Below are 27,185 nucleotides of genomic sequence, written 5' to 3' on the forward strand. Positions count from 1 at the left end.
TTGCAGTTTCCAGATTTGTGCAATGGCGGCTCGGAGGATTCCCCAAAGGACGTTAAGGATTCCCTGACATTTTATGACGTAAATTGAGTGGACAACAACATGTAAAGGACATTTCACTGCCTGGAAATAATACTACGTGGCAGGTCAATACTCATACACGAAGATAAAAGATGGCGGATGAAGTAAAAATTATTGTGTGTGTTTGCATGCCTCCTCAAAAAGTACTAGTAAAATCGTTGTACACGAATTCACTGGAAACTTTACCTCGCTAGAATGTAAAAATACGTACGGCACAAGCTGATAAGTAACACAAAATAAATTCCGATTGCTGATCTGCTCATATTAATGATATCGCAACGCTTTTGAGAATTTATCTATCTTTACAACTACAGTAATTGAACAAGAATTACAGACAAATAAAGAACATGCAATAATAATAATAATAATAATAATAATAATAATAATAATAATAATAATAATAATAATAATAATAACTGTTTTAGCACATTCATTTCGATCACTACATCACACAAATGCGACTACAGTACGTTTTTTTCTCAAACAATGTTCTAAACTGACGGATGTGAAAATATTCCTTCCTTTCACGATATTTGTACGTACTGTAACAGGGGCCGATATTTCTTGTTCCAAATCGTATTAAGGGACTGTAGGGGTGTTCCAAGAGCCGGTTTCGGTTCGGTTTGTAGTTTAAACTGAATCAATCGGTTTGGACTTCAAACCGGTCCGGTCCGGTTTGGGAACGGTTCGGTTCGGTTTAGGAAAGGTTCGGTTCGGTTCGGGAACGGTTCGGTCCTTTTGAAACGGTTCGGTTCGGTTTGGGAACAGTTCGGTTTGTAGAATGGTTCGGTTCGCTTTAACAACTGTTGGACCCTCTTTGAGGACTGTTTTGTTCGGTTCCAGTTCAATATTTGAAATCGACAGAAATGTAGTTTCCCTTATTAGGAACCGTCCACCCAGACATTATAATAAGGCTGAATGTTATGTTTTTCGGTATATTACTGAATAATTATTTCGATATTACAGAAACAATTGAGGGGTCGTACTTGTGTGGGTACTTTTACTGATGCTTTGGATTTTGGAATAAAACTCTTAATGTCAGTTGGAAGACAACTTTACGGCTTGGACGGATTTAGGGGATACCGTGTAAGGAGGGGGAAGGGGGAAGTTACGTGAAGGGTGCATGCTATTCCAGGAGAAGCTACGTTTAGAATGAAACATTAAACTCATCTTGAAATGACTAGGGGGCATGATTTAGGTCCTATATGTGGAATATATCGTGGCGCAATATTATCAGGTAACTAAGAAAATTTAACTGATCTACCTTTACAACTACAGTAATTGAACAAGAACTACAGACAAATAAAGAACGCGTAATAATAATAAATATAAATATAAATATAAATATAATAATAATAATAATAAAATAATAATAATAATAATAATATAATAATAATAATAATAATAATAATACACATAACTGTTTTAACACATTCATTTCGATCAGTACATCACACAAATGCGACTACAGTAAGTTTTTTCTCAATCAATGTTCTAAACTAACGGATGTGAAGCAAAATATTCCTACCATTCATGATATTTGTACGTACTCTAACAGAAGCCGATATTTCTGGTTCCAAATCGTATAACGAGACTGCATAGAGAAAGTAGTTGTAGGGAGCAAGATACAGAGGGGAGTCTTTGCTCACATGAAAGAAGATCATTGTCAGAACGGACACTGCAAAAGATGTTCAATGTTTCGACCCGCCACTTCAATGCATAGATTACAGCGGCGTCGAAGGGAAAGACGCTGCGAACGCGTTGAAACACTCCTAACGTTTCCTGAATGCTCCACGTTGCAGCAACAATTCGAGCAACCAAATCATTCTCTGTTGCACAGGCGTCGCGTAGATTAGTTGTTTCATATGGCCCCAGAAAAAGAAATCTAAGTGGTTAAGGTCGGATGAGCGAGGTGTCCAAGATACCGGTAATTCTCTGCCGTCCATTTGTTCGGAAAGGATGCGTTGCGACAATTTCACACCTCCACAGCAAATGTGCTGGAGCATCGTTGTGCATAAACCACATGTTTCGATAAACAGCCAATGGCACAGTCTCTAGTAGTTCAAGCAGAATCTCTTTCAAAAATATCCAATACTCCCACCCGGTCAGGAATTGTGGTAGTAGGTACAGTCTGATGAGAATTATCAACGATTCATGCCCACACATTCACAGAACACCGTTCCTGAAGGACACGAGTTGACATTCCATATGGCTTTGCCTCAAACCACAAATGTTGAGTGTGAGTGTTTATCACACTAGCATGGGAAAACATAACATTATCTTTGAAGAGAATACGAGGCATGAAGCGGGATATATTAGCATGGTTCGCGTAGCCACTGGACAAACTCCCGCCTACGTGGATGATGTGTAATGCATGCACCTTTTGGACATGGAAAGAGTACGTATGATTTTCGTGAGCATATTTCAAACCTGCCGCTGATGTGTGTTAATTTCAGCAGCTACTACTCGTGTGCTGGTGGGCGGTTTTCTCTGATCTCAAGCAAGAATTTTCTCCTCAAAAGCCACAGTCCATACGTTCTGTTTTTCGTCCAGCATTGGGCCTGTGTGCTTCCAGCAATCCTGTTTCTTGTAATGTTCGATCTACACTGGAAAACGTTGCGTGGCGTGGAATTCTAAGATTAGAAAACTGTTGTCTGTACAGCCGTTGTGCCACACGGCCATTACCGTCCGCTTTCCCGTATGCCAGATCAATATCTGCCAATTCCTCACGTGTGTGCTCCTCCATTACCTCTGTAATCACACTCGTTGGCCGTATGGTGATGAAATAAAGTGAAATTAAAGTGGGAAATGGTATATGTTTCCTCGCCATTGTGTTCACTGTCCAGAATCGAAGATAGCGAGATTGCAACTTAGTGCAACTCTTCTGTCAGAGAATAATATTTATGCCTACGATTAGCAAATGTACAAAACCTACATCATGATGGAAAAGATACCACACCCAGAGCCGTAGCTACAGGTGGAGGGGAAGCTGGTAGCAAGAGGGCGCCGAACAAGCAATAAGAAAAAAGAAGTGTTGAAAATGAGTAAACGATGTGGTGCCCCGTAAAAGTATTGGCGCCCTATTAAATCAATATTGTTGTCGGTTTGCAAAGAAATAGATTTGTTAAAAAATTTCTTGCTCGCTATGCTCGCAATCCAAACGTTTCAGTAAAACTCACAAGAAGTTTTTACTTATTACTTTCAGAAAGTTATTATATAATGATTTGTTAATAACGATGTGATATACAAGGTGCTGAGTATTGACTTACATTGTACGTACGAGCGTTTTCAAAGTCTGAAATATGTGTTCGGCGTTTTGATGATGATGAGTGTGGTTAATCAGGCTTTTCCTATAATATTAATCACGACGGTGAGAATGAAAGTATGAAAAATGAGAGAAATGAAGACACATATTCAAGCTGCTATTTGAGCGGGAATATTATAAGTGAAGGTAAACAAGGGGAATAATGACATTTTCGAATTTGAAGCAGCTGTAGAATAGGGGCTTAACAGGTCAGAACCCAACGAATTTCATCTTTTTCAAAGACTGATCACTACCAGTGATTTTCTTTTATTCCGTTGACATATGAAATGCTTCTAATTTGAAGGAATTTATTGGGATCAATTCTCCGTCAAATACTTGTATTGCCAGGATTTTTTTTTTTTTTTTTTTTTTGCATACGTGGTATCTAGTTGTGTGATATTTTTATCTATCTACATACATACAAAAGATATACAAACATTTATATATATATATATATATATATATATATATATATATATATATATATATATATATATATATATATATATATATATATATATATATATATATGTGTGTGTGTGTGTGTGTGTGTGTGTGTGTGTGCGTGTGTGTGTGTGTATATATATATATATGTACTGCAATGAGTACTCTCAAGCTCATTGCTATTTTATTCTTTTATTATACATAAATCTGCTAACTGGTCGTATGTTACGAGTTAGTTAAAGATTAAATTCAGCTCTATTTGGACACAGCTGAATTCGCTTTAGTAAATGAAACCACGTTTCAAACCCTAAGGACAGTTCAGTTTGTCAAAGTTCTACAGTTCTGAACTGTACGATTCGGTTCAGTTTGAGAACGGTTCGGTTCGGTTTGGGATGAGTTCGGTTCGGTTCGGTTCGGTTTGGGATCGGTTCGGTTCGGTTTCGGTTAACCGTTCCAAACCGGTTTAAGTGGCAAACTGAAACCGCGGTTTACTTTTTAGGAACCGTCCACCCCTACTGGTAGTAGCTAGCACAGCAGCGTGAAGTTGCCCCCAACTGTTAAAAGCACAAATCGTAAAGAGTGTTTTCGTGGAGAAGTGGAGCGAAACGCTGGCTGACGAAATGACAAAAGGAAGTTTTTGGGTACTTATACTCACAGTAAAAAGCACAATACCAGAAAAAATATACGGACACCAGAGCGCCGATGAGAAGATGACAGTCTTAGTTAATCTTATAATTAACTCAAATGAGAATTATATAAACAAGTTTACTTAGTTCAAATAATTATACATATCCGCGTATCAAATAATATACGGATAGATTATGCGGTATATATGGTAGTTTTTTTTTAACTAACTCAAAGCTTTGCGCTGAGTTTTCAAACAATAGTCCTACCTACAAATCAATTAAAAGTATGGATGGATCATTTTGAGGGAAGAACCCAACCCCCAATGAGAATTTTGGGGCTCTAACAGGACGTGAGCTCCTAGGTTCCGGCACTACTGATTCATACGTAATACTACTTCGAAAGAACAAATTGTTTATTTCATTATTCGTTAAATAATTTTTGAAAATGTTAACTATTGGCAATTTATTTGTAAATATTAAAAATGCAAAATTCGATAACACTCAAACGAGTTGGAGAACTTATGCGTATTAAAGTAGGCCTATTTTCCATTAACTTGCAAATATAACTGAGGGTTCATGATTTGTATAATATTTGTGAAATTTTACACATTGAGACAAAGAGAAAAGGGAAGAATATTGTGTCAATAAACAAACACTTAAAAATGCACGAAATTAACGGATAATAGCAAATATAGAACCATTAACAGAATTAACTCTGTAACTCGTTTTCTCCATTCATTTTCCTTCCTTTGTTTTCAAGATTACATCATCACTGAATTATTCCAGTGGAGATTATCTTTCATTTAGCAGCATCCAACTGGAGCTCAATCTTGTAAATGAAACATATTAAAAATGTGTAACCGACGGAGTCGGGAATCGAACTCGGGTCGCCAGATAAGAAAACTACAAATCTAACCACTCATCTAAAGCGTTACTTGTTTCGGCACGCCAAAATAAAGAGTCTTCTCTGATCGCTCAAAACAGTAGCTTGTTGATAGTCAGATTGATTGGCAAAACCCAGGAATATGTAATTGACTCGGAGGGCATTATATCACTGTATTTACTAAATTATCAACATTACAGATTTTTTAAAAACAATATACAAAACTCCTTTATTTTGAATAAAATACGGCGCGTGTATTATACTCGTAAACAAATTAAAGACAAATCAATTGCTGCGTAGTAATCGTGGTTAAGTGGTCAAGGGCTCGACGAGGAATCTGAAAGTAGTCAAATCGAATCGGATTCACGAACGGCCAGTGTATTTTTTTGCTTTAGAATTTTTTTGGTGGCGACTGATCGGCGATGACGCGTTTTATTTTCTTCTGATATTTGAATACTGGGATGTTTCAATACTTGAACTTTCAAATCTTCAGGAATAATAATAACAACAACAACAATAATAATAATAATAATAATAATAATAATAATAATAATAATAATAATAATAAACTGATAATAATTATTATTATCTCATAGAAGATTATTTAGGAGCTAATTATAGCTCAGGGCATAGTATTACAACCAGAAATGTGACATTTGGCAAGAATATTTCGGTTTTGTTTAGTGTTGCTCACGAGAAGAGGAATTTCTAATCTCGTTTCTGAAACAAAACAATCAAAATTGAGACGAGAGATAACATTTTACATTTAAGACGGGACAAGGCTAACTCAAATTATCGTCTCGCTTTGGAGATAAAAATCGAGACGAGACGAAAAGTATCGTAAACATTTCTCGTCTTATCTCGATTCTCAAAATAGTGTATGTCCATTCTTTAAGTAGCAATTGATTTTTAGACTGAATCTTATACACTATTTTGTTGCTTTGTATTTCGAAGCTCATTGAATTCATTATGGTCTGTGTAAGTATTTTCGTAGCAAAGCTTTTATAATTACTTCTGCATATCCTAAAATTTAGTTTATTATATGCCTTACTGTTCAGTGATATTAAGTTAGTTTTATTACAGTTAGGGGTCTATCTTCCTAAAAACGTACAGTAGAATACTTTCTACATGAAACTTCAGTGGAACACTTTGTTTTAAAATTTTGATAGTTGCGGAGGTGTGTCCTGGAGCTCTTGACACCCTCCCGAAATTCCGACTTATCTATAAGTTTTCTCTAATTTTAGGCAACTTTAAAAATTCTAACACCATTATTATTATTATTATTATTATTATTATTATTACTGAAAATTTAAGACCTCAATATTACGTCCTATTGCAATGTAAGTAAGCGTACTGAAGTTAATAGGTTAAAGAAAGAGAAAGGAGAAGAGACAGTGATAGAGAAAAGATAAGAGCGATTAGTGTCCGAAAAAATACTAGAGGGGACAAAGAAAGTGTCAGCTCCTGGACAATATTAATATCGATACTTCGGATGCCTAGACAGAAATTAAGTAGGAGTTGTCTTCACCACGATACATAGTAATACGGTTTCTTTGGATAAAAGACTTTGCATTATGTATGTGTTATATTGATATTTTAACAAAATATACAAACAAATTTTAAAAAGAATGGTTCTTATTTACCAATTTTGGTTGAACTAATATATGGAACGTGTTGAAAATGGCGAACGAAAATATTATTATTATTCCTAGTAAGAGGGGAGGAACTTAATAACAATTGCACAATGACGTTTCAGACAAATTTATGACTCATACTAGGCCTGAAGGATAACCCGTTTGTATTCATGAATTGTTTGGGAAACACGCGAAGTTTTCAGACAGTAGAAATCGAGATTGTAGATTGTGACGTCATGTTGTTAGTTTTTCCCTTGTAAAGGAAGTCATTTCAACTCTAACTTGTAAAAGCAAAAGAAATGACTATTTTTCATGTTATTATTCACCAGAGATATCTGCATTCTAAATTATAAAATTTTCTGAATATCCTCGGAGGGACTCGAACCGCGGACACCTAACTCACGAAACGAATACTCAAGTCACTATCCTAAGAGCGCTCTTTTAAACATGAGTCAACAAACACTCGTCTATGAAGCAAATTGCAAAAGTTTACGATTCTAATATTTTATTAACGATGAACACCGATTTCGGTCGTGATAAAATATAATAGTCCGGAGAATTCAAGTTTAAAACAATTTAACCCAGATATTGCGTTTGTCAATGAAAACTTGACCGACAACCCACTGATCCATCTCCCACCGTGACCCTCGACCGACCACCCACCGTGACCCATTCTGACCCATGACTCACCGTGATTTACTATGACCCACTCCGACCTACCGTCCACCATGAACCACTGACCCACCAAAACACATCGTCACCAACTCTGACACGTGATCCACCTCCTCTTTACCGACTTACCGAGTTTACACTTGTAATACAATCAGGTTGGGAAATTCTAACTACTTGGAGTTTGAATTTCTCCCGTCAATCGTTCAAGCACCCCTCTGTTACAATAACGATGGATCTGACCTTTACGATATAAATGGTAAAGTGTTTGTCATGGGTAAAATTACAATAAATTTCAATTAAATCATCATGGTCTAATTATTTCCTTGTTGAATTATCGATATTTTCTGTGGAAAAACGGATGAAATTTTTAAAGTCCATGATACAAATTTTACGTCAACTGTTTCTTCAATTTTCTTCTTCAACCCTAACAAAGAGGCAATTTTCTTCTATTCCAACACAATACATACACTAGAAGGTTTGGAGCAGGTCCGCAACCAGCCGCAGAGGTTTAGAGCTGCCAAGAATTTGTAAGGGAGGATCAAGTGATTAAAAAGTCTCTTACACATATCTAAATTGTATTTTCTGTGTTGAGCTCTGGAGATACAACAAAAAGTTAAGGGGACCAGGCCCCCTACTTCCCTATGGTTGCGGGCCTGGTTAGGACAATCGCAAACTGCAACCAATAAGAAACGTGTTTTTAGTTTCTATGGGTAGAGTCGAATGTTAAAAGAAAAATGCTGTTCAGAAGATGCTGTCTACAATTCAATGAGCAGAGTGGGACGGTGCGTTGTGGGTCGCAGTGGGTCATGGTGGGTAATGGTTGGTGGTGGGTTGCAGTGGATCACGCGCTGTTGAACCAGGACCCAATAACAATCAGAAAACTCTACCCACTTGACCCACCGACTCATTGACCCACTCTAACTCTGATTGGCACTTTTCAGAATATCCGTACATAGTTTGGAAAAATTTCAAACGATATGTAATGGTTTCGTTTTAGGTTAAGGTATTATGAGTCTGCTGTTTCCCTTTTGAATGGAATTACGATTCTACATGTTTTTCCTACATATTTTTTTGTGAAAACACGTTAATGAGCAGTAGAAAATACTACTGTTTTGGGTTAACAGCATTAAAATGAAATCTTTACATTTAATGTCCAACGATTATGCCTGTTGGGTTGAGGAAGACTATGATTAAAAAAGGTGAATTATGATGGACGAAGTAGCGGAATGAGAAAATGGGTGTGTCGAGAGAAAACCCACGAACAAGATTTTGTTCGTCTGTTGTCTTGGGAACGAACCAGGCACCCCACCCATTAGATAGTTCAGTAGGCGGGATCTCAGTTTCGATTCCCGATGGGAGAGACTGAAATATTACATGTCCTCGATGTGTCTGTATTCGTGTTCCTGTCGTTCAAGGTAACTGGAAATACCTGTAAAACGAGAATAACTGAATATAATAGAGGTAAGTTACATTCGTTTTTTTTTAATTTAAACTTGAATTCTCTGGACTATAATATTTTATCATGACCGAAATCAGTGTTTCATCGTTAATAAAATATTGGAATCGTAAACTTTTGCAATTTGCTACATAGACGAGTGTTTCTTGGCTCTTACTTAACAGAGCGGTCTCAGAGTAGTGGCTTGAGCATTCGTTTCATGAGTTAGGAGTCCGCGGTTTGAAACCCTCGGAGGATATTCAGAAAAATTTTATAATTTAGAATGCAGATATTTCTGATGTATAATAACATAAAAAATAGTCAATTTTTCTCGTTTTTATAAGTTAGAGTTGAAACGACTTCCTTCACAAGGGAAAAATTAACAACATGACGTCACAGTCTACAATCTCGATTTCTACTGCCTGAAAACTTCACGTGTTTCCCAAACAATTCATGAATACAAACGGGTTATCCTTCAGGTCTAGTATGAGTCATAAACTTGTATGAACCATCATTGTGGAATTGTTATTAAGTTCTTCACCTCTTACTAGAATTAATAATAATATTTTCGTTTGCCATTTTCAACACGTTCCATATATTCGTTCAACCAAAATTGGTAAAAAGGAACCATTCTTTTTAAAATTTGTTTGTATATTTTGTTAAAATATCAATATTACGCATACATAATTCAATGTCTTTTATCCAAATAAAGGGTGTTACTATGTATCGTGATGAAGACAAATCCTACTTAGTTTCTGTTAAGGCATCCGAACGTTCTATTTTCATATTGTCCAGTGGCTGACACCTTGTTTTTTCCCTTCTTTTCGTTCCAAAGTATCCCTTATAAGGCAATTCATCCTTATAGAGAAACAAAAAACTTCTTTTCATTTTTCTTAAGTATGGTTATTTGCATTCGAATAAGACTAATATTGAGGTATCAAATATTCAGCAATAATAATAATAATAATAATAATAATAATAATAATAATAATAATAATAATAATAATAATAATAATAATAATAATGGTATTAAAAGTTTAAAAGGTGCTCTAAAATTTGGCAAAACTTACATAAACGTAGGGATTTCGGGGAGGGGTTCCGTACCTTCAAAAGACACCTTTGACACACCCAAATTTGAACGAAAGATTTTCACTAAAGTTTCATGTAGAAAGTCTTCTACTGTACGTTTTAAGGAAAATAACTGTAATAGAATAACTGAATATCATTGGACAGTAAGGCATATAATAAACTAACTTGTAGAATATGCAGATGTAATTATTAAAGCTTTGCTACAAAAATATATACACTGACCATAATTCAGTTAGCTCTGAAATACAAACTAACAAAATAACGTATAAGATTCAGTCTACAGACCAATTGTTACTTAAAGAGTGGACATACACTACTTCGAGAATCGAGATAAAACGAAAAATGTTCACGATACTTTTCGTCTCGTCTTGATTTCCATCTCCAAAGCAAGATGATAATTTGAGTTAGCCTTGCTCCGTCTCGAATGTAAAATGTTAACTCTCGTCTCAATTTTCTTTGTTTTGTTGTAGAAACGAGATGAGAAATTTCTCTTCTCGTGGGCAACACTAAACAAAACTGAAATACTCTTGCCAAGTATTACGTTTCTGATTGTAATGTTATGCCCTGAGTGATAATAAGCTCCCAACTTTTAATCTTCTATGAGATAACAATTATTATTATTATTATTATTATTATTATTATTATTATTATTATTATTATTATTATTATTATTATTATTACTATTGTTATTCCTAAAGATTTGCTAGTTCAATTATTGAAACATCCCAGTATTCAAATATCTGAAGATAACAGAACATGTGTAATCGCTTATCAATCGCCACCGAAAATTCTAAAACAAAAGAAAAATGTACTTGTTCCTGAGTCCGAGTTGATTACCTTCAGATTACTGGTCAAGCGCCTTTACCACTGAACCACTATTGCTACGCAGTAATTGATTCGTCTTTAGTTTGTTTACGAGTATAAATAAAGCCGTTTTGTATTTTGTTTTTTAAAAATCTGAAATGTTAATAATTTAGTGAATACAGTGATATGATATAATACACTCCGAGTTTTCAATTACATATTCCTGTGTTTTCAATTTGTCTATTAAGAAGCTACTGTTTTGAGCGAACAGAAAAGACTCTTTATTTAATCGCGCCTAAATAAGTATACGCTTTAGGTGAGTGGTTAGCATTGTGGTTTTCTAAACTGGTGATCCGAGTGCGAGTCTCCCTCTCGCCGTTTACAACTATTTAAGATGTTTCATTTGCAAGGCTGAGCTCCAGTTGGATGCTGCTGAATGAAAGATAATCTCCACTGGAGAAATTCAGTGATGATGTAATCCTGAAAATAAAGAAAGAAAAATGAATGGAGAAAACGAGTTACAGAGTTAATTCTGTTAATGGTTCTATATTTGATATTAACCGTTAATTTCGTGCATTTTTAAATTGTTGTTTATTGACACTGTATTCTCCTCTTTTCTTCTTGTGTCTCAATGTGTAAATGTTCACAAATATTAATCAAATCAAGAACCTTCAGTTATATCTACAACCTAAGGGGAAATACGCTTAGTACGGATAGGTTCTCCAACTCGCTTGAGTGTTATCGAATTTTACATTTTAATATTTACAAATAAATTACTGCATATCAATATTTAGCATTTTCAAAAGTCATTTAACGAATAATGAAATCGAACAAGTTCTTCTTTCGAAGTAATATTACGTATCAATCAGTGGCGCCGGAACCTAGGAGCTCAGGCCCTGTTAGACACCCAAAATTTTCATTGGAGGCTGTGCTCTTCCCCTGAATGGTCGATCCATATTTTAATTGATTTGCAGGTAGGACTATTGTTAATAGTTTCAAACTCAGCGCAAGGCTTTGTGTTTACTTAAAAATAACCTACTACATATACCGCATAATTTATCCGTATATTATTTGATACGCAGATATGCGTACACCTGTGTGTAGTCATTTGAAGTAAGTTAACTTGTTTATAATCCCTCATTTGAGTCAATTATAAGGTTATTTAAGGCCCCTGACTGTTATCTTCTCATCGGCGCCTCTGTCCGTATAGTTTTTTCTGGTATTGTGTTGTTTACTGTGAGTACAAGTATCCAAAGACTCCCTTTTGTCACTTTGTCAGCCAGCGTTTCTCCTCACTGCTGGAAAAAAAAAAAAAAAAAAAAAAAAAAAAAAAAAAAAAAAAAACTCTTTACGATTTGTTCTTTTAACAGGTGTAGCAACTTCATGCTGCTGTTCTACCTACTCTACTACGCGTAATTAATCTTGGAGCGGGCTTTAGTTGGGTTGCCTAACTCACGGACTTTGTACATCAAGAATTTTTGTGGCCCCCTGTAAATGTAATGTTAATAGATGAAAGACCAGCAAAGTATCATCTTCCGAAACTTGGACAACAACGTATACTTCTTATTGCAAATTATACAAGTATGGGGTAATAAAAAGTGTTTAGCTTGCAAAACATTGCTAACCAAAAAGAAACTTAAGCCGATTATTTTATGAATGCACTATACAAAACTACATTCGTTCTTCTAGTAACTCTCACTGAAGCACTCTGTAAAAAAAAAAAAAAAAAAAAAAAAAAATATTATTCCAGATCTCAACAAAACTTTCCTGATCAATATGTAAATCTTAAAATTTGTCTATTTGGTACACAATTTTCACGATAGTTTTTATATTTTATATTAAACATTTAACTAAATACACTACTACGCGTATGTCTGTATTGAATTGGGGAAAACGGTGGTTCAGTGGTAGAGCGTTATAGAATGAATACGGTTCCAGGTGGGATCCCTCTGGGACGTAGAGTCCCTGGTTCGATCCCCGGTTAAGTAAGTTTGTGGTGGACAACATTGTGTTGTGGGTTTTCTCGGGATACTCCCGTTTCCTCCTATATTCTCATTCCAACTATTCTTCTATCATCATCTCCCTTAGCTTTATTGGCACAATCGTGGGACGTTAAACTCAAAGATTTTTCTATTGAGTTATATTTACTAATTATTTATTGACACTGTTTCAGATACAGTCAAGGTGATATTGTACTGAGACGTTAATAAAATTAACAATGGAAAGGGAAATTCGGAAGGAATTCGTCGAATATATTTAAAGATACTATTCAAGCATTTCTGTCGTGTAATAGAGGAAAGCCCTGGGAAAACTTCTGTTAAAATGATGACCTCTGGATTTTTTATCCAAAGCGTTCAGATTTTCATATCTTTTATACGTTTTTTCTTAAGTCATACCGTCGCTGCGCATTCAAAGATCGCTATGTGTAAAATTCAAAAGTTTATAGGAGGGCAAAAACGAATGCATTGTTTGTCAGACGGAAGGAAGAAAATCAGATTATGTGCAGCTGCTGGCGCGCATTATTGCTACCATTTCAATGTCAAATTAGCTGTGTCTTTCAGAACACTGAGCAGAAAATGAAAGGACCAATATGACCGCAACATTACATGACAGGCTCCATTTTAAGACCTAGTTACCCCTTAAATAAACGATATCACAGAAGGATATTTGTAAGTATAGGTTCTACAACTAGACCAAAGTGCTCCTATATCTGTAAAAATCATATTTTGAGCATAAGATGCTCATAGCGGTTTTGGAAGGCGCGGCGACAAATATGGGTCAAGAAAAATGCCCCATTGACGCACGCAGAGTGTTTGCTTACAATGATCGCGATGTTGTGAAATTATCAAACCGAGTGCTCGTTCCTACACTATTCCCTGAAGTATCGCCACACCTCGCCTGATGCACTCTTGACACTTCAAAAGTTGATTATGGATACTTCGACGTCTACTTCGAACTATAAATAGTATTATTCCTAATCGACTATAATAATAATTCTTACGTTGCCTAACCTATGTAGTATTTGCTTCTTTCGTCCCATTTCATCAATTATTTAATGCTTTTCAAGAGAAAAGTATCATAAGAATATACATACATAAGTGCACGAAAATGCCTGCGCAAAACTATAGGCCTAAATGTTCATCTTCATTTCCCTTTGCGCGCCGATTTGTGGTGACAGTTCTAGTCGGTGCACAGCGAAAGCACTGGACTTTGTACGCTCGAAAGCGAACGGGTTTTCTGAATTTAGATTTTCTTTTGTCAACATGTGAATAACGATTCTGTGCACGTTACTAAAACCAAATTCAACTGATGGTAGGAAAGTGCTTTTGTTTTCAATTGCACCTATATGGTAAAAAGTGAAAATTGAATTTTGGGACACCCATCATTGTACAGACGTGTTCAAATTATTAGACTCACGCTCGAAAAATGCAAAATTGATGTAGAAGACCTAATTTCAGAGTTCTAGAACATTTAATTTAATACTTAAACCATCAATATAGGATCCTTCATTTGTTACTGTACAGTTGAAGTGGTGATATCACCGTTGAACAGCAGATGGTATTAGTGAAGGGGGGGATTCTGAAAGTGGTGTTTCAGTTGTAGATAGCTATTATAGTTCCTATCAACAAGTTACAATCTGAAGTGTTGTGGTTGCTGTCGTAAGAAGTTAACGACATTCAAAGCGTTCAACAGTTCGAATGGACCAGTTTAAAATGATCGTGACGTGTTTCGTGTATTAATCTTTTAATCTGTGCAGTCCTGTAATTGCAGCATAATGGGAAAAGCAAAAGACCTTTCTTCGCGTAAAATGGAAGTTAACAAAATACTTCTGGTGGGAATAAGATATACACGGCAATACATTGCTAGCAGAGTTGGGATAGAACAACAATCTGTGAGCAGAAACTCTGTTGAAATAAACAGCGTTGGGAAGTGTGGGCGAAAACCAAAGCTATTGGTAAGAGGTATCAGAAAACTAAAAAGATTGGCTCTGAGAAACAGAAGTGCAACTTCTAATAGACTTAAGCATAAAAATGGCTGAGTATGACGCAGACATTTGGCCTGAAAGTGTTCGAAGGATTCTTTGTGCCGAGGAAATAAAAGCAGGTCAAGAAAGAAAACAAAAATTAGAGTTTACTTTAATCATGGCAAAGAAGCGCCCCAAATGGGCACGAGATCTAGAATATTGGACTGCTGACGATTGGAGAATAGTGTGTTTGAGTGATGAGTCATGTATCTTTGTGTCTGATGAATGTTCACAATATGTACGACGTTGACCTGGGAGGAATTCAAGTTGCAATGCCTAATAAACCGTGAAGCATCCTACTTCTGTCACGGTCTGGGGTGTGATCTCTGCCTTCGGGCCTGGAAGACTGCATATAGTAGAGAGGACAATGAAGCACGACTAATACCTACAAGTTCTTCAAGAAGAACTGCTTTCCCAGACTGCACTCTGGTTTGATGACGTACAATTCATCTTTATGCATAATGGAGCCCAATGCCACCGGGACAAAGCTGTGACAAAATTCTTCGAGGACAACGAAATTAATGTTCTTCCGTGGCCAGGCACTAGTCCTGATATGAACCCGATTGAAAACTTTTGGAGCTTCATGAAAGAAAAGCTAGAGAAGAAGCACATTAGAACCAAACTTCAATTGATCAAGGAGATCAAACATTTGTGGTATCACGATGCTGAATTGAAGGCAAAATGTGCTAAACTCGTACATAGAATGCCACAAAGTATAAAAGACTTATAAAGAATAAGGGATTTCATAAGAAATATTAATTTTTGTGTGAGAGATAATTTTCTTGTAAGTATTCCATTTTATTTTATTTTATTTTATTTTCAATTTGGATATACACACTTTATAGTAATTATATTTGAATGCTACGTACGCATTCGTTTCATTGACATTGAAAAGCATATGCCACACCCACTAGAAATTATGACAGAGTTAGAAAGTAGTAATTTGGACTAAGTTCGAACGTATTTTCTCACGTAATAGTGTAAGAATACTAAAATATTCAGAAACAGATTGTTGAATCTAATAATTTGAACACGTCTGTATATTAATATGCGAGGATAAATAAGGCAATACATGAAAAAAATTAACTATGTACATCTAGAAAAGAACGATATAAGACTATATATCGTATTTTAATTGTGGAACTCTAAATGAAAAACTATACTTGCCAGCAATGTTACAGTGTCTTTTTCCATATAATGAATACGAACATCCCATTTTGAGTTATCCTTGAACGATTTCTTCTGGTTTTCCACAGTAAGGACGACCAAAGTTCCGTTTGGTGCAGAGGGTATTGGTCCTTTAGACAATGAAAAAATGAAAGAAAACATGTACAGTTTTGCATAAAGGTATCTAATTCCAGTAGAATTTGCTACGTGGCCACCTTTAAAACTGAACTCCTTTGTAGCTAAGCGGTTAGTTTACGCGGCTTTGGCGTGGGAGATCCGGGTTCGATTCTCCGTGGGAACTGATGTTCGGGTTCCGCGTTAATCAGTAGGTCCACGTCTCACATAGCTCCACTGCTGAAAGGGACGTTAAACTCAAAATCAACTCAATCACCTTTAAAACTTGGTCATTTGCTGATTTTGGCATATATTCAAACTTAGGGATATAGACCTAACTATATCACTTAGAAAAGTTCGCCACTTGTGACACCTACAGAGCCAGGACAGACAAGTTAAATACTTTTCCACGATACTATCACCAACATTTTAAAACTAAAATATTCTTACTTAACAAACGTAATTGCGGTACAGTCCGCAGCAAAAAAACCTGCAACATGAGCATGTAAGTTTATTGTGAAACTACGCCTAACAGCACAGGGAATCAACATAACGTCTAAGTAGCACAAATCATGCTAGAGAAACATCGGCGTCCTCCCCTGCACTCTTTTTTTGGATAAAAAGATTTCGTTGTTTCACAATAAACTTTCATGTTCATGTTGCAGGGTATTTTTCATTTTTTTTATTTATTTTTTTTTTTTACTGCGAACTGTAAAAATGGTATTTCAACTGCACAAATACAGGGTGAGGCAACAGTCTAGATACACCCCTATAAAAGTCGAACGGCGTGAGTAATCATAATGTCGTTTAGTATAGGTTGTGTATAGGTGTGGCGCAACTTATAGGAGGTTTGTCGACAGCGGTGACCCTCTTGAAATCCGCCATTTTGAATTTTGGTTACGTTTTTTGAATAAGAAGGGGGTCATGTCGCATATAAATTTTGAATACCTTTTCCTGAGGAATACACCTGTGAAATAAGTTTTGCGATATCTTTATTTGTGTAGGAGTTATGACCTGATAAAGTTTTAAATTGCAAGGAGATTATCAATTTTCTTTATCGTTGCAGGTGATCCACAATGGTACTTACACAGAAGGAACGCATTGAAATTGTGTTAATGAGTGGTGGAAGAATGCCCGGCATCCTGAGAGAAATGACATTTCAGATATGACAGTACCCAAGTTATTGGACAAATTTGGTGCAACAGGTTCTATGGCGGACAACATTGTTCCTAAATTTAATTAATCTAACGCAACTTCCTTTATTAAAAATCTACCTATATCACTATAAATAATTATTAAATAAGATACCTAGCCACGCAGTGGACGGCCAAGAACAGCCACCGGCGACGAGACTGCAACAGCAATTGTGGTATAAGTTGTGAAAAGTCCACACCGCAGCACGTGCCAGTTATCAGCAATATCCGGTGTCAATCACCGTTCAATCCTGCGTCTGTTGCACACACATCAATGACACCCGTACAAGTTACAGTTGCAGCATCATCTTTCAGAGGATGACTATGTGTTTCCAACATCGTTGAATCCACAGAATGATTTCCCAACTTTCTCCCAACAGGACAGTGCACCTTCCCACTATGCTACTGAGGTCAGACAGTTTCTGGATTAACAGTTTGCAGGTCACTGGATAGGAGGGAGGGGTCCTATGGAATGGCCACAACGTTCCCTGATCTCACTTCTCTTGACTTGTGGGATCATTTGAAATCAATTATGTCTGAGGTAAAAATCAACAATGTAGCCCATCTCTGCCGGCATATTAAGGATTCGTTTACCTCTGTTGACACACAGACCCAGCGATGTGTGCAGCAAGACTGGCAAAAAAGACTCCGATTGTGTATCCAGCGCAATGGAAGTCATATTGAGCATATGCTGTAATGCCGATTCTGACAAGTGTCCCAAATTTTAACAATTCATAACTCCTTCACAAATAAAGATATCGCAAAACACATTCCACAGGTGTATTCCTCGGGAAAAGACAGTCTAAAATGATATGCGACATGACCCCCTTTCAATTCGAAAAACAAAACCCGAATCCAAGATGGTGGATTTTAACATGGCTGCCGCTGTCGCCATACCAACTATAAGCTGCGCCCCCACATATAGACACCCCACACCAAATGACATGATTCCTCACGCCCTTCAACCTTTATAGGGGTTTATTCAGACTTTTGACTCACCCTGTACTATGAAATGTATGTAAATTTGTATTATGTATAATAAAAGTAATAACAACATTAATCTGTAGCGAATTAAATACAAGCAATTATTAGCAATTATTTCATAATTAATCCAGTGTAATCTTATACTTGCTAACTACACATAAAGTACACAGAGGGCTGAGATGTATAGTTAATTTATTATATTTACGAAGTACTCCATGCATAGGAAATTCGAAAGTTAACTCCAACTCAATGGACATTGTTGTTATTGGTCTACAAGATGATCGCCTCCGTTCCATAGAATTGATACTGTTCTTTGCCTATCAAGAAAACGATATTTCTGACAACTGAAGCTCTCGTCTAACAGATAGCTGCATATGCTGGTGGTCCAAACAAAATGATGACAGTTGTTCGCCAACTGGTGTAGCATTCTTTCACCCTGTTGATGATAATTAAATGTTGAATCTTTTCGTCAAATATTACGAGAACTATTATTTTTGTTATTTGGAAGTCTTCCTGTCATATTTATTAAGATTATAAAATTGTGGCTTGTTAAACCTTCTAAGTTTGTCACCAGAGCTACTGTCTCTATTGTTGTAGAGTCTTTGGCAACAGTAGCTCCAAAGTAACATGTATTCTGTCAACTTTAGAAGCCAGCTTTCCTTAACCGTACAATACCTGTCGGTTTATTCCCCAGCGAAATGTATTATCATTTTAACAAGCGATGTTAGTTCTATCTTTGTTGCAAGGATATTTCGAGCAACGAGGACGTTAAATGGAGCCGGAATGTGCTGGTATGTTCTCAAAAGTGCGGTGACACATTCCCTAGACCTACCTGTTCCAGTACTTTTTAGCTTTACTACTTAAACATATTTAAGTGTTTACTTTTTTATTATTGATTATAGAATTTTCTTTGATTCCATGAGCAGAACTTCAGCTTCAACTTCTCAGTATGTACTTATTATTTTTTCTAATTAACTATGGGCTTAGAATAAATAAATACCAATATAAGCCTACAGTATCTTATACTTACTTACCAAAGTCTAGTATAAGTTTAAGAACATCTGTCTTGGGGTTGTAGGCTCTGTCGAATTTCATTAAAAAGAAAAATGACTGTCCTCTTCTGAAGACTGGAGTGGCTGGAGAGACTTCAACTAATTCGAATTGGTTCGTGTGATGGCACTCAGCATTTTGCTTCGCACAGAACTCCGCTATTTCAACTTTCAACGGTTGAGGTGCTGCCAAAGAAACAAGTTTCTCTTTAAGTATTATGAGTTTTAAAGTGATAGTGCAATGTAGTTCAATGGTTAAATATCAGTCTGAAACCAATTGAGTTATCATTGTCAAATAGCTACTACAATGTAAATCTTACGGTATTATTGGATGAGACGTTTTGCATATGTTACATTGGACGAATGGGCACTTATGGTATAAGTTCTACAGTTATACATTGCCCTGAGTCCCATAGACTTTTCGATACAGAAACTTTTGAAATCTAGCTGCTTGCTGTGAGAAACCAAAAGTGAATCATTCCGAAGAAGAAAAACTACTGCAATTCCCTTAGCAGCATACTCACAGCAATAGTTTCTATCACAGTATTGGCGGACATACGAGTTGGGAAATAGTGATTAAAAACAGTAAAAAATACATTGACCTAACATAGTTTAAAGTGTGCGTTGCCCAATCAACGATTTACCGTTATTTCCCCAACAGTTTTTAACCTTATAGACCTATTTCTCTTAGCAAACTCGTGAAATTTCCTGAGTCGTGAAATTTCGTGGATACAAGTTTTTCTGTTTTTCTGGGTTGAGAACAGTTATTCCAGTTTTATTTACTCATCCAATGGGTCAATTTCACGAAGTGGATAAATTCGAGTTATATTGTTCGCGAAAATGAAACTCTTCCTTTGCTATTTTTTCAAACATGAACTACCTCTGGCAGGTTTCTCGCATTCATCACAGAAGTGGTGGCGCTGATTGGTCATTTTTTTTCTAAATTATGATGAAATAACTAATTGAAAGTGTTGCGCTACGTCATCTCGGTCACGTTTTTAGTGAATTTTTAAAACCTAAAATTAATGTTTTAAATAGACAGAATCAAGCTCATTCGACGCTCCTTATTTTAAAAACTTTCATATTACTGTACATTAAGATAAATTAAATTGAAATTTGTAAGCTAAATAATATATTAAAAGTTCATCATTTGTTATTTTTTTCTATTTTTGCACCCACATAGTTTCGAATATATTTTAAAATATTTAGCTTTTCATTTATATAATACTATTGAAGTAAAACAGATTTATTTCCATACAATCACAGGACTTTAATATTAAAATATAATTTTACGGTATCTACAGACTTTTTATCACTCGTGACCCAAATGAACAGTGTGACCAAAATGACGATGCTGTGGCCAAATGAATATTTGGAACTTCAGACAAATAAACATGTATCAACTAACTAACTAACTAACTAACTAACTAACTCTATGGCCTATGGAACCCGGAGGTTCAATGCCGCATTCACAAAAGCTCTCCACTGACTTCTATCCTTAGCTAACTGCATCCAGTTCTACTTTGTATTCCAATCTCTGCAAGATCCATCTTAATATTGTCCTCCCATCTGCGCCTAGGTCTTCCTAATGGTCGTTTTCCGATTGGTCTTCCTATCAAGACTTTGAAACCGTTTCTACTTTCTTCCATTCTAGCTACATGACCCGCCCACCTAAGCCTCCTAGACTTCACGACCCTAACAATGTTGGTTAAACCATATAAATTATGTACTTCCTCGTTATGAAGTTTCCGCCATTCCCCATTCCCGTTCCTCTTGGGTCCGAATATTCGTCTCAGGATCTTGTTCTCAAATACTTTCAGTCTACGTTCTTCCCTCAGAGTAAGTGACCATGTTTCGCAGCCATACAAAACAACAGGCATGATTACCGTTTTGTATATTTTAAGCTTCAAATTTCTCGACAGAATTCGCGACGATAAGAGATTTTGAACCGAATAGTAACACGAATTCCCTGCTTTTAGTCGACATTTAATTTCTCCGCGAATATGATTTTCCTCTGTTAATATTGATCCTAGGTATTTGAAACTATCCACTTTATCAAAAGTATTATTTAATATTTTAACGCATCCATAATTTACTGTATTCCGGTCCCGACGCACTTCCATGTATTTAGTTTTATCTGCATTTACTTCTAAACCCATGTCCCTGCAAGCGTTTAATAAGATCTCTGCATTTCTTTCTATTGTTCTCCTATCATCACCTATTAAATCTACGTCATCAGCATATGCCATAACCTGGTGAATACCGTTCAACTCTAGGCCCTGGTTGCTATCTTTGGTTTTCCTTATAGCGTATTCCAGAACGAAGTTAAATAATAATGGCGACAACGCATCTCCTTGTTTCAGACCATTTTCGACGTGAAAGCTCGTGGACAAAAATTTTCCTACCCGGACTTTACTTTGGGATTCATTTTAACATATTTTAATTAATCTAATTAGCTTTCTCGGTATTCCAAGTTCTGTAAGAACGTTGTATAATGTTTCTCTCCTAACCGAGTCGTAAGCCTTTCTAAAATCAATAAATAGTTGATGTACCAGGGTATTGTATTCCCACTTTTTTTTCGAGTATTTGGCGAATGGTAAATATCTGGTCGATAGTTGATCGATTCCGTCTAAACCCGCATTGATAATCTCAAATAATTTCATCTGCGTATGCGGTCAGTCTTGCTAATAGAATATTTGAAAGGATTTTATAGGATGTTGACAGAAGAGAAATGCCTCGATAATTATTACAGTCAGTTTTGTCGCCTTTCTTGTGAATTCGAACAATGATTGATTCTTTCCACTCTTGTGGAAATTCTTCCTTGTTTCAGATAAGGAGAATGAGTTTGTGTATCTTGTTCAACAATTTTTCGCCTCCAGCTAAAATTAACTCAGCCGGAATTTCATCTACACCCGGAGATTTGTGTTTCTTTAATTTCTTTATAGCAGTTTCTACTTCTATTCGGTTGGGTTCTGGAATATACGGTTCTGCGGTGTGTATCTCCTTTTCTCCACGCACACTAGTTTTCGGTTGCGTGTTAAGCAAATCATCAAAGAAATCTTTCCATCTATTTAAGATGCTATCCGTGTCAGTGAGAACTGTACCGTCAGATTTCTTTAATATATAAGCACGAGGTTGATAGCCTTTCTTAACCGTTTAGGTACCATTGTTCCCTTTTGGGAACAGCTACTTTTCAGCGTTCTAGCGTTGTATATTTTCTATATTTTTGCCTGACATTAAGTAGTATTATAAATGAATGAATTGTTAATTGTTTTATTTGCCTTAATTAAACAACAATATATTTTAAATAGTTTCTTTCGATTTTTTTACAATTAAAGTTTTCATGTTTTTCACATAAGGTTGCAACATTGCGCACTTACGACGTAATATAACTTGCTAGAACTTGCTAGGAAGGAAAGAGGAAAGTTTGACGTCAAAAGTGATGATAATGTGAGCTTTGTAAGGTCGAATGACAGTGCAGTTCTAGCTGTTGGTTCAAACTGTCTTATACACTTGCCAGTAGGATCAGTGAGGAGATAGTCTCATGCACATGAAAAAAGGTTCCAATTATTAGTCTACCATTCGTTATTCAAAAGTACAATGAAGAAATGGGAGGTGTTGATGTTATGGATCGTCTTCTTGCATCATACAGACCCAAACTCAGATCCAAGAAATGGTGGTGGAATCTTTTCAATAATGCACTCAATTTAGCGATTGTTTCTTCCTGGAAATTGCATTGCGAATTGAATGCAAACAATGAACTCACACATCTACAGTTTTTGAGGGAAGATACCATGTGTCTTTCGCATCGGAAACATGACATCAATTAGGCCAGGTCCAAGATCGCATGTTCCTCTCGAAGCTCGAAACTCTGACACGCATTACATTGTGGATGCATCAGAAGGACGCTGTATAGTGTGCAAATCTAATACAAGAAAAATGTGTTTTTTTTTGTCAAAAGAGATTACACCAGAAGTGATTTCCAAAGTACCATGGGTTATAAGCATTTTTTCAAAGACCTGAAAAAAGACTGTTAGCTTATGCTCAGCAAAATTCATATGTGTAGTATTCGAATTCGAAAAACTTTTTTGGCGAATGTAAGTTCTTAAATTTCCAAACAAATACTAGCTATATAGAATTTACAAAAATACTACTAAATACATGTACATATATAAAGAGCAAGTGAATAGAAAGATTAGTAAATACATATCTAAAATAAAAGCTCGTAGGTATTCAACTGTAATCATACATAAAAACTCGAGCCATCCAATATCTATTTACCCTCATATCTAATACAAATATAACAAGAGAAGAAATGTTCGAAATATTTGAATTTGCTCAGTGTAAAAACAATGTGTTATTCTACTTCTAAGTATTATTATAAGTAATGTGAAGGGAAGAAATGCAATTCGTATATATATATTTATATACGTATTTCCGCGTGTCCCAATTTTTCTTTTGCTGAAATTTTAATGCTATCTCTAATTTCAATCCAGGTATCCTCAACACTAGTGCACTCCGAATCTTCTAAAGCCGAGAATCTATTCGAAACTTCAATCTGGTATTTCTCTCTTACCTGGCTCTCTTCTAATTTCTTTAAATTGAATCTCTCCGTTTTCGGACAATGAATATTACCTTTATTCAACGATAACCTCTCTCGTATTATCGCTGCTACCAGGTAGTGGTCGGTGTCACAATCAGCCCCTCTAAACGACCGGACATCAATTATGCTAGATTGCCTTCTTCTATCTACTAAAACGTGATCAATCTGATTATGTGTTTTCCCGTCTGGTGATGTCCAAGTGTATTTCTTAATGTCGCGATGTGGGAATCTTGTACTCTTCACGATTAAGTTTTTGGATGTTGCAAAATTTACGAGTCTAACACCGTTGTCATTACTTTCCTTATGCAGACTTTCGTTCCCTATAATCGGTTTGAAAATATCCTCTCGTCCTACCTTCGCATTGAAATCCCCTAATAGAATTTTCATATGGTATCGCGGGAGTTGGTCAAATATCCGTTCCACTTCTTCGTAAAAACTGTCTTTTATATCGTCATCCTTATCTTCAGTTGGGGCATGTACATTTAAAACAATAATATCACACCACCGTCCCTTAAGAGTAATATAAGAAAGTCTGTCAGTGACAAATTCAACCCATTTAATTGCTGGTAATATACGTTTATGAACGAAAAACCCTGTTCCTAACTGGCGATTTTTGTTTCCTTCCCCGTAAAAGAACGTAAAATTTCCGGAATTCTCAGATCCATTTCCTTCCCACCTAACTTCCTGAACTCCTACTACGTCCATCCTGTATTTCTCTAACTCACTCGTTACGGATTTTAACGCGCCTGCCCTATAATGACTCCTAATATTCCATGTTCCAAATCTCATGTCCATTTTCTTTTGCTGAGGTCGTGCCAAGTTATCAGTCCTTGTCCGAGGCTTTTGTGAATATTTCTGAACAAGTGCTTTTTTTTTACAGGATGAGGTTGTTAGCTCTACCCAAACCCCCAAGCTGGAGGACCACTCCTAGTCGGCTGTCCGCGACTGCTTATTCAGTATATTCGCAGCTAACCTCTATATCTAGAGGCCTTCTCCTCGATCCGCAACCTGAGGACGCGCCATGCCGTGGTGACAGGAAAACATGTATCAACTTAACATTTTATTCGTTTCTTTTTTAACTGAAGCCAGAGCAATACATTAACTTGAACACCATTACAGCAATGCATATTTTTCGTAATACATGTAGAATTATATAAGAATAACAGCAATAATAAAAGTAATACATTATACTAATAACGTTTTAATATACATCCAAGAAGTAGTTGTTTTAGATAACGCATACTTTTACATAGCATAAGATTGAGAAACACATTCTAAGCAATTTTCTTTAAAACAAAATCATTTTTAATCTTAATTTTATCTACATGAAACTGAACTATTTTAAAAGTTTGTAATATTTCAAATATAGGAAACTGATAGATTTGTACCACTCTTCAATAAGTATTTTTCAGGAGATATATTTAAAGTAAAACTTAAATGTTACTCTCATATAAAGTTTACCTTAGTATGAACAACAGAAAGGAAATCAAAATTCTTAAGTAATTTTGGAAAAATTCACAAACATTGTTGTGTTAAAATACAACAGCATTTCAAGGACCTAAATGAAAAGTCTTAACTAAATACATCAAATTGCTTTACAACAGATTTCTCACACACCTTCTGAAACTAAAAAACCTCCGTTTACCTCTTTTTTTCAATTTTACATTCTTGAACAATGCCCACTATTTGATTTATTCTTACAAAGAAAGAAACATTTTGCTCATTCAGGGTAAACAAAGAGCTTCCTTCACGTGTTTGATTTAAGAATTGAACCTCAACATCTTCTCCTTCAGGAATACTTGTACATATACCGAAATAGTTTTGCTTTCCTGTCTTTTTTACATCAAATCCTACAATAACACAATTACCTACATTTACATCTGTAAACCTCTTAACAGGAATATAAAGCTGTTTTTTCACATTCACAATTACGTCATCAGAATCAGTGAAGGCGTTTCTTAGTTGAAATATTCTTAAGGCTCTTGTGTAAGGTATCTTGTCCCTTTTAGGGACATCATGAACAGCTGCAAGATTATAGTGGGTACATATTTCATGTGGTGGACACAAAAAGCAAGATAATCGTCTTATTCTGAGAGTTTTTGAGTACACACTATTTGATTAGCATTTCCAATAGACGGAATTACTGGTGCATCGGTTCACAGCCAGAAGACTTTTAGTTTCATGGAAGTTTGAATCTGGAAAATATAAAATTTCAACCGCAGTTGACTCTTCAAACAGACGAACAAAATCCCTGGCATCACAAACATCATTTCCATGCAACACAAAACTGTCAGCAGTACGTTTAACCGATCCCCCAACTCCATCAACAGCTCCTTTCCCATGTCCTACCTCAGAATAATTCCATGACATTTGGTGAACTTTCGGAATTATTGTCGGTACAATGTGTTTCATTAACGCAACATTATTTTTGTTACGATATTGTGAAGAAGGACTGTCACTGAAAAACCTATTCTACTAGTTTCAGGAAAGTTATCTCCTATTATTGCCAAAACAGGCTTCAAGTGAGCCCATACGCCATGAGCTTGATGATCCAGTATATCTGAAACTGTGCAAAATGATTTGGGAGAAACAATGTTCTTTTCTGATTCGTAATATAATATCACAGTATGCAGTCAAATTTGTTTCCTTGATGCTCCGTAACGTGTTGCTTGAATTTCTTCTGAATATTTAGTTCCACATTTATCTGCAAAGTCCACGTGTAAAACAAGTTCGTTCTTTTTTAGATATGATTTTCGGGCTTTGAATACTCTAAGCTTGATGATTCATTTGGAAAATATGCTTTTTAACATCGACAAATTCTATTTCGAATATTTTAATTAGTTCACTTATGGTACATGATTTCTTTTGTTTCAGTACCTTTCTAATCTTCTTTGTTGTCCCTTTTATAATTTTCGTTTCCGGAACGTATTCCCATCTTGAGTATTGTATTTCTTTGTCAGCTTCGTATTGATATTTGACTTGCTTGTGGTGACATTGAGGGCATTTACTGAACATACACTGTTCATTTGCGGCTGGACCAACAGTTGCATTAATCACCTCATTTAGCGTGGTTTCTTTAATT

This window comes from Thermobia domestica, chromosome 1, assembly GCF_964235325.1.
Source record: "Thermobia domestica chromosome 1, izTheDome1.hap1.1, whole genome shotgun sequence".
In the NCBI taxonomy this organism is placed as follows: Eukaryota; Metazoa; Arthropoda; class Insecta; order Zygentoma; family Lepismatidae; genus Thermobia; species Thermobia domestica.